The 7,933-nt window shown below is 36.7% G+C and overlaps 1 pseudogene; it reads left to right on the top strand.

Moving 5' to 3' along the window:
* The first annotated feature begins 1,786 nt into the window (after positions 1-1,786).
* The window catches only part of LOC107727598 (protein unc-93 homolog A-like), a 10,285-nt pseudogene continuing 4,138 nt past the window's right edge, over positions 1,787-7,933 (top strand).

The following is a 7,933-nucleotide window of genomic DNA, read 5'->3' as shown; positions in this document are numbered from 1 at the left end:
AAAAATGGCACAGTAAAACAATCAACATACTGACATCATAAAAACATTCCACTTGACAACTACATTAAAGACTATTAGCACCACTATGAGTGACAAATACTAGACTTGTTTTATATATACAGTATTTTTTTTTTTAACTCAGGTCGATGTTTTGAGTTCAGTGTTATGAGAACAGCAAAATGTGTTTCTGTGTCATGGGAAAAAGCATAGGAAAACTTGTGTTGAAAACACTTCAGTAATTGATAAGAGACCAGCAGTTTGTCTTTCATTGACCCAGCTTAAAGGGGTCATATGATGCTGCTAAAAAGAACATTATTTTGTGTATTTGGTGTAATGAAATGTGTTTATGCGGTTTAAAGTTAAAAAAACACATTATTTTCCACATACTGTACATTATTGTTTCTCCTCTATGCCCCGCCTTTTTGAAACGCGTTGATTTTTACAAAGCTCATCGGTCTGAAAAAGCGAGGTGTGCTCTGATTGGCCAGCTATCCAGTGCGTTGTGATTGGCCGAATACCTCAAGCGTGAGACGGAAATGTTACGCCCCTCACCATACTGTGTTGATGCCGTGTCCGGCCGGAGCGACGAGACATAAACATTAAAACCCATTACAAACGAGGCATTTGTTGCATCCAGTGGGGACATAATTACTGATTATAATGACTTATACTGTCTTTTTACGCGTTGCGTTGCATTGCATCGTGTTGCGTAAACATAAAACCCTGTCTGCATTTGTGATCAGAGAAATGACAAACAACAAGTGCTAACGTTACTCCACACTGCCCAAAACTCGCGTTTGAATCATCAGTGGCAAATCCTTTAAATGAAAACGTACTTACGTGAGTCAGAACTGCCGGCATTTTAGTCTAACGTTACTCTTCCAGGATCAGTAAACAGTCCTCCATAAAATGTGCCGGCGATCCACAGCACTAAGTTGATGTATTCCCTCTGCGACCAGCACGGATCAGCTCTAGGCATGACGAAGCGGATATCGTCCTCTTTTGGAAGATCAAACAAAGTAGTTTCGCTTTCACAACGAAGCACACAGCGGCCTAGCGTGAGCGAAAGCCCCGGCTTAGCGTGAGCTGAAGCCGGGCAAGAGTGAGCTGAGGCGGCGGGGTCGAGAACGGCGGTCCCGGCGAAGGAGCGGTGAAAACGGTGAAAGCATATCCGGTGATCCACAGCACTAAGTTGATGTATTTCCTCAGCGACCAGCACAGATCAGCTCTAGGCATGGCGAAGCGGATATCGTCCTCTTTTGGAAGACCAAACAAAGTAGTTTCGCTTTCACAATGAAGCACACAGCGTCTTCAGGACATGGCTGCAGCGTCAACAATACTACAGCGAGAATAAAAGTTACGGCTTCTTTCTTTGCGTGAACATTTGGGGGCTTTATGCAAATCTTCCCACATAGTGAGGTAGGTATGTGGGGGCGTGTTCGAACGAGCCGTTTTAGGTAGGTGTGGCTAACTCTTAACTTTTATAAAGAATATCTCTTTGGATTTGAGACTTTAGTCTTTGCAACTTTACAGATCTTCTTTATGCACCAAGAGCTTGTAACACTCTAAAGAGAAAGGAAAAAATGAAATCGCATCATATGACCCCTTTAAGTCATCCAAAAACTGGATGCTTTTATGACTGCATTACACTGAACTTTGTCTTAGAGCATGTTCAGCCTTCCTATATTAGCTCAGTGCGACTTCCAAGTCAATCTAAAGTCTGTTTCGTATTAACAGGACACTCACTGAAGGAATTCCTCTTTTAAAGCATTCACAGGATTTCAGGATGAAAAATTTTACGAGCCGAACCACCAAAAATGTCCTTGGTTTCATTTGGATTTCTGCTCTTATTCACAGCATATTGGGGGCTGCAGAGTTTACAGGTAACAAATAGAAATCAGAGATAACAGAATGTGTTGTGTTCCTCATTTGTATGCCAGTTTGGACAAAGTTTGATAATGTAATTTCAATGACAATGATGAAAACATATTTTTATTGATAACGCATCTCTATTCAAATTCTTGCAGAGATGTGTCTCTAAATTGTCTAGCGTGATGGTAAATGACAGCGTTATTGGTTAAAGCAAAAATAAATAAATGTACATAGTGTACAGATAAATATCAACACAAATATACTTACAACATGATTTTTTGTAGTTGCTCAGAAAAGGTGCAAAGCAAATAATTAATTTAACATAAATAAAAGTTTAAAAAGTTAGATGGGAGACAAGATTAAAATAGTGAATAAAAAAAAAGCTATTAAAAGCTGTCCTTTAAAACCATAATGATAGATGTAAAGCATTGTCTTTCAAATCGTCCTACAGAACAGTTACCTTAATGAAGAAGCACTCGTACACTGATTAGTTACGCAAATGACGGTATTGATTTGTGGGTGTATTTATACTAACAGAGGCATGTTTGTACATTACAGAGCAGCCTCAATGCCGAGAATGGAATGGGTGTTATTTCGCTCAGTGTCATCTATGGAGCCATCATTTTGTCCTCAATGTTTCTGCCTCCAATAATGATCAAAAATCTGGGCTGTAAATGGACCATCGTCCTTTCAATGGGCTGTTATGTGGCATATTCCTTTGGAAACCTTGCGCCGGGCTGGTGCTTGCATTTCTCTGCCTTACTTACTGACTTCCTAAACAATATAAACAACTATGTAAGCATATTTATCTACAGTATAAGTTCAAAATGGCATTATTCTTTGTGCAAGTGTGAGACAGTTTCAAATATTAGGCATGAAAGGACTATTATGTGTTAAATACAAGACAAGATATATTTGTATTGTTATATATTTAATATTTTTATACTGTTCAAAAGTTTAGGATCAGTAAGATTTTTATTATATTTGAAAGAAGTCTTTCTCTCACCAAAGCTGCATTTATTTGATCAAAAATAACTGATTTCAGTTTAAATAAAATGTAATTTATTACTGTAATGCAAAGCTTAATTTTTCAGCATCATTTCTCCAGTCTTCAGTGTCAGATGATCCTTCAGAAATCATTCTAATATGCCGATTTCCTGCTCAAGAAACATTTCTTATTATTATCAATACTGAAAACAGCACTGTGTTGCTACTTACTGATCCCAAACACTTCATTTCAACATTTAAGAGCTGAAGGTTGTGTTAGAACTTCAGTTAAGTTAGAAAACACCTCTGAAATCATTTTTGTCTGCAGGCCAAGTCTGATGACCACCTCTGCCATTCTGGGTATGGGAGGTTCACCGCTGTGGTCTGCAAAATGCACCTATCTCACAATAAGTGGAAACAGACGAAGCCAGAAAATCAACAAGAAAGGCCAGGATCTCATCAACCAATATTTTGGCATCTTTTTCTTCATTTTTCAGTCATCAGCGGTATGGGGAAACCTCATGTCATCTCTGATATTTGGCCAGGATACTAGCATAGGTACAGTTGGATTAAATACTTTGCCAGTGTCTTTATTCATTTATTTTTTTGGTGACTGTAAATACACTGAGCGTTTATTCATTTCTAGAAGTCCCTGAGGAGAACCTGCAGTTCTGTGGTGCCACATCATGCGTTGAAGATTTCACAGTCGCAAACTCAACCCTTCCAGCAAGACACCTAGTGAACACACTACTAGGCTGCTACATTGGTGGGTAACAATCATTCATATTTGTGTCCAAAAACTACTTTAGTGAACTGTTGAATAACTTCATTCATACAATCCACTAAAATATCTAGCTTTGAATGTCAGATTACTCCTCTTCTATTAAAGTAAAAATAAAAATACAGTTATTAGTGGCGTTTAAAATTAGAGATCTGAAAAAACCCTAATTATTTAACTTCAGTACATAAGTCATCCACCAAGAACAGCCTAGCAAGCGCTTAGCAATGGACAAGCACCATTTACATTTCTTTCAGAAAATATACAAATCTAGTTTTCATTCATTTCCATTAAGACTGTCTAACCTAGTGGTTCCTGGTCCCTGCATGTGTGGGAGTTCTGGCCATCATTTTTGTGGCGGTGTTCCTGGACAACATCGACCGAGATCTGGCCAGAGAATTTCGTAAGACCAAGGGCAACCAATCGTTTGCAGCACCTTTCTGGCTACCTTCAAGCTCTTGAGAGATCCTAGATTGTTGCTTCTCATCCCACTGACCATGTACAGTGGGTTTGAGCAAAGTTTCCTTGCTGGCGAATACACAAAAGTACACCATCACGTCTCGAACATTTTGGGGACTTTTATTATTTATTTATTACAATTTTTAATGAACCATAAAGAAATAGAACAGTGAAGGAAATTCTAGTTGACAAGCAATCATTTTGAACTATTTGCAAATGATATTTTAAAATATGCACACTTGTATGCCTCATACTGTGTGTCGAAACCACAACACGTTTCTTGTCTCATCAAATTCAGTTAGGAATTACATGAATCATATAAATGATACCATATTTGAGAAAGAACGTCGAGTAGTTTGCATCACTGTGTATTACTGTCGTTGGTTTAACATTTTAGCGTTAAACAGTTGTCAAATATTAAATGTAGGGCTGTCATCGTTAACGCGTTAACACATGCAATTAATTTTACAATCCTTAACGCGTTAAAATTATTTAACGCAATTAACGCAAAATTACTGAAGCACAATTTCTATTCTAACCCTTTAACCCAATTTTGCTTCTCTGCTTGCGATCAGATCATTTTAAGCTGCTAAACTCCGGGAAAGTTTTCAGTCTAATGATCCAGTAAGTGAATGCATTCAACCAATCCGTCCAAAACAGCGCTAATATAAAGGAAACCAGGCTGATTACATCAGAGATTGCAGAGAGAACAGAGACTCGCATTGCGTTTTAAGTGAATTATTCATTCCAGTGTGTTTCACAAGCTCTGTCATATTCTGTGATTGTCTCTGACGAGCGCGAGTCCTTACACATACGCGCTTACAGTAACCCTCCTTCGCATCGCAATCAAATAAATCTCACTCCCTGATATTTTGTGATGTCATAATCTATTAAAACATTTATTTCATATTATTATACACAAATCCCTTATGAAAATTAGAAATGGTACTACTATAGTAAAAGTATAGTAGGCTAACCATTTTTTGGGGGGCGTTTTTATTACCAATTGTAGCCTATAACCACAGTTTTACTACAAATAGGGGAGCGCGGGGCACAAAGTAACGCGGGGTAAGTTATAACACACGTGGTTTAAATATTTCCACACATGCTACACTGTAAAAAAAATCTGTTTAATTTACGGTAAAATACCGGCAGCTATGGTTGCCAGAACTTTACCGTGAAAAATACGGTAGCATCATTTTAAGTTTTACAGAACTGTTTAAATTTACAGTGAAAAACTGTATTTCATAAACTGATACAATGTTAATATGCAAACCTTTGAGTTAACTTATTTTATTTGCAGAAACCGACTGCACTTAATTTGGCCAATTGGCGTTTGTTTATAAACTCATATTTATAATGTTTAAGTAACGCAAGCATATTGGTCTTAAGAACTATTTTGCTTAAGTCCATGAAGAAAAACCTACTGATTTATGCAAAGTCATTAAAAGCATCAATTCACCTCAAATCTCTTGCAGACAACAGCAGCACACATTCATGTGTGATTGAAATTATTGAAGAGATTCACACTGCATCAGTAACTACACAGTTACTGCCTTTAAATAAAGCAACAAGCAGCATAACATCAGTCTTTCTTTGTCCGTCCTTGACTTAAACACAGGCTCTACTCTCCAGCACAATGGTAACCCACAAAACACAACAGGAAGTTGACTGTTAGGTTTTACAGTATTTTGCTGTTTTTTTTCTTGATTTTACGGTGAAATAGCGGCAGCTGTGGTTGCCAGTAATCTACAGTTTTTTACAGTGTGCTTCCGTAAATTAAATTAACAGTATATTTCTGTTAAAAATACATTTCACATACGTTTTCTTCATCTCACACATTTAACCCCTTTAATCCCACAGCAAAATCCTTTTTTTTCCAAAATCCCAAGTTTTAAAGAGCACTTGTGTCCACACTACAGAGTGTTGAAGTGACACTGAAGCGGTGATGAAGTTAATGAGATAATTAAATGAGGATTGAGCATTAGTGATGAACACCTGTTAACAAGTAGAATCACTGAAGGAAAGACAAACAAGAGCAGAGAAACACAACTTACAGCCAAAGCCAAAGATGAAATCTACTGAAAATAAAACATTAAATTGATTAAGATCTCAGCAGAGGAGGATTAAACAGCTCCACAAACAGCATCACCAGCTTCACTTATTACTAACCAGTGTGACTTTATTTCTGTCATATGTGTACAAAAGCTCTTATTGAGATTTTAGGTGTTGTACTTTCATTTGAAGTCACCATAATGGCGATCGGTGTTTGCTTTAGTTGGGCTCTTGAACTTTGACTTTTTAAAAATAGTTTTTCTTTGGTTGTTTAAATTAGCTGTGTTTATTTAACGCAGTTTTTATAGCAAGAAAAGCCAAAATAATCTATGATCAGATAAAACTGGTGTTTGTGATGTCAAGACAATCATGAACTAGTCTGATTCACTGATCTCACCTAATGTTTAATCGCTAATTAAGTGTGTAATATATAGCTAATACTCTTGAGTTACACCACTGATACTACCGCAATCATTGCGAAACATTCCTAAGCACAATATGCACAAATAAAAGCTTTGAACAACGGCAGAACTTAAACACACACAGACATCAACAGTCAGCCTATGAATCTCAAGATTGGTGACAATCAAAAAAAAAAATTCATGCTGCAATGCATGCTGGGAGTTTTGTACTGGCACCCAGCATGCATTGCGGCATCATTATTTTTTTATTATTAATAATAGTCACCATTGCTGAGATTCATGTGCTGATTCTTGATATCTGTGTGTGTATAAACAGGGCTGTAGCTCTAAAGGTTTTGTGCATAAAATGCTTTTAAATTTCTTCACAATAGTTTGTCAACATATCTTGTAGAGTCATAGTAGTACCATAAACAAAAAAAAATATTCGACCTATCTAATTAGACACTAATTGAGATCAGTGAATCAGATCATGAGATGACATATATATATCATTTCTGTCTCCCTCACTTCTGAAATGACAGAAATAAAGTCAAACTGGTTAGTAATGAGTGAAGCTGGTAATGTTGTTTGTGGAGTTGTGTAATCCTCCTCTGCGGTTTTATTTTGGTTAATTTCATCTAAGGCTGTGTCTGGAAGTCAGTTGTAGTTTTGTTTCTTGTTCTTTCCTTCAGTGATTCTGCTTGTTAACAGCAGCTGTTGATCAGTGTCTGAATTCACTCATTTGGTTTCAATCACTCGGTCTAGTGGACTATATAGTGAACTAATGTAGGGAATAGTGAATGAGGGTGTAGGGTGTGATTTCAGACACAGTCTATGAGTGTTGACTCTGAGGCAACTTTCTCGAAAACAAAGGTTAGATCTATTACAGTTATTCACTGTATATTGTAAGGAAACTTACTGTATATCATTTAACAGGTTTTTACTGTGGCATTTCTACAGTCTTTTACCATTAAAATCACGATCATTTTTTACAGTGTAGCATAACCAAATTTACAGCATTTGCTAGTTACTATATCAACATTATATAGAGAAAAAAAGTGCACCAAAATTCAAAAGTCTTTTGAAGATATCGCTGAACATTTATTTTACCATAGTAAAATTATATTTCTGGCGTAAGTCAATTTTTCATCTCAGTTTTTATTTCTCATTTAAAATGAGACAAATCTGCTATTATTTTAATCTCCAATCTGTTATTTATCAGTTTAAATTATTTTTGAATGCTTCGCTAACTATCAGGAGACAGTAACCAGTTTTAAATTCCAGTTGCGCAGATGGGGTATGTTGTAACACTGCGTTACAATGTACCCTGCCGTGCTATTCTATGACATTAGCGATGTAATTCACACTATTTACTTTAATA

This window comes from Sinocyclocheilus rhinocerous, unplaced genomic scaffold (genome assembly GCF_001515625.1).
Source record: "Sinocyclocheilus rhinocerous isolate Xijiao unplaced genomic scaffold, SAMN03320098_v1.1 scaffold185, whole genome shotgun sequence".
NCBI classification, from domain to species: Eukaryota; Metazoa; Chordata; class Actinopteri; order Cypriniformes; family Cyprinidae; genus Sinocyclocheilus; species Sinocyclocheilus rhinocerous.
This window is presented reverse-complemented; position numbering and strand designations above follow the sequence as displayed.